Below are 1,369 nucleotides of genomic sequence, written 5' to 3' on the forward strand. Positions count from 1 at the left end.
GCAATAAGCTTCTCTGTGCTTTGCTAGTATGGGCCTCATACAACAATCAATGATCAAAGACTTACTCAAAGCCTTTTCAATTTGGTAGGATTTGTCAGAACTTACACACAACTGGCAAAGCTCTGAGAATCTAAAATCAACCTCATGCTGCAATGAGGCATTGTAGAGGAATTCAACAAGCATTTATTAAGCACCTAGTTTATACCATATATTGTGCTAGGCACTGGGGATACAAAAACAAAAAGAAAAAAAAAACCCTGCTCTCATGGAGGATTTGGCATTTACCTAGATGCCTAAATGAATTATTCTCTAGGTTTCTGAAAAAACTTGTAGATAAAATCAGAGAGGCAATGCCAGTTATCACTGAGGTATATGATTAGAGAATAGTTCATAAGATTTGGAGCTAGAAGGGAAGTTAAAGGTCATCTACAAGGGCTTTCTAACATTTTTTTTGTGTCAGATCTCTTTGACAGTCTGGTGAGGCCTATGATTCCCATCTTAAATGCAAAAAATATAGTACATAGGATTACAAAGGAAACCAATAACATTGGGATACAATTATCAAAATATCTAAAACATAAAAAAAGTTTACAGACCCAGGTTAAGAATTCCTGATCTAGTACAACCTAAGGTGAGAACTTAAATAAGGCCAAGAGAGGGGAAGTAACTGAGACTAGGGAAAGCAATATACCTATTTACATAAAGTTTTTTTTTTAATAGAAGTAGACCCTAGTGACTTACAGTCTCAAGCTGATTTCCAACAAAAGCAACATTTCTTCTCTCGGCAGGATTTTAAATTGGCACCATGATAATGTAATCACATCCAACTGTCTTTGTCACACTTTTCCTGTTTAGCAGCTTTAAGGACATGACTCACCCAGACCCCAAACTGTACTGTTAATAAGGAGCAAACCAGGAAGTATTCCAAGGCTCTATTGTCCGCACAGCTCCCACCACCATAGGTGAGCACTAAACAATAATCTACCAGAATATATGAGTAGCCTGACTCTAAAGACTTCCTGAAATGCAAGCAATTAATGGATTTAATGAATCAAGACCCAATCCCAAAATGTAGTCTCCACATACTTACTAGCTTTGTGATAAGATATTCTCAAAGATGTAAGGTAGGTCATTGTGGACTAGCTGCCAGGAAGTCTCAGAAGGAACTTGTGCATTTAACCAGCACAAGATAAAACATCCTAAGATCCAATAAATTGGAATTTGAATGGATTTTTATGCTTGGCTCTACGTTCTTTTTATAGGAGGCCAAGTCCCCAGTGCATTGAGTGCCCCTCAAAGGAAATGACATTCATTAATTTGAACCTGGAATTTACTGTGACATTTCTAAGAAAATCATTCAAGTTGGTAC

Source organism: Vombatus ursinus, unplaced genomic scaffold, assembly GCF_900497805.2.
Source record: "Vombatus ursinus unplaced genomic scaffold, bare-nosed wombat genome assembly UNPS02009132.1, whole genome shotgun sequence".
NCBI classification, from domain to species: Eukaryota; Metazoa; Chordata; class Mammalia; order Diprotodontia; family Vombatidae; genus Vombatus; species Vombatus ursinus.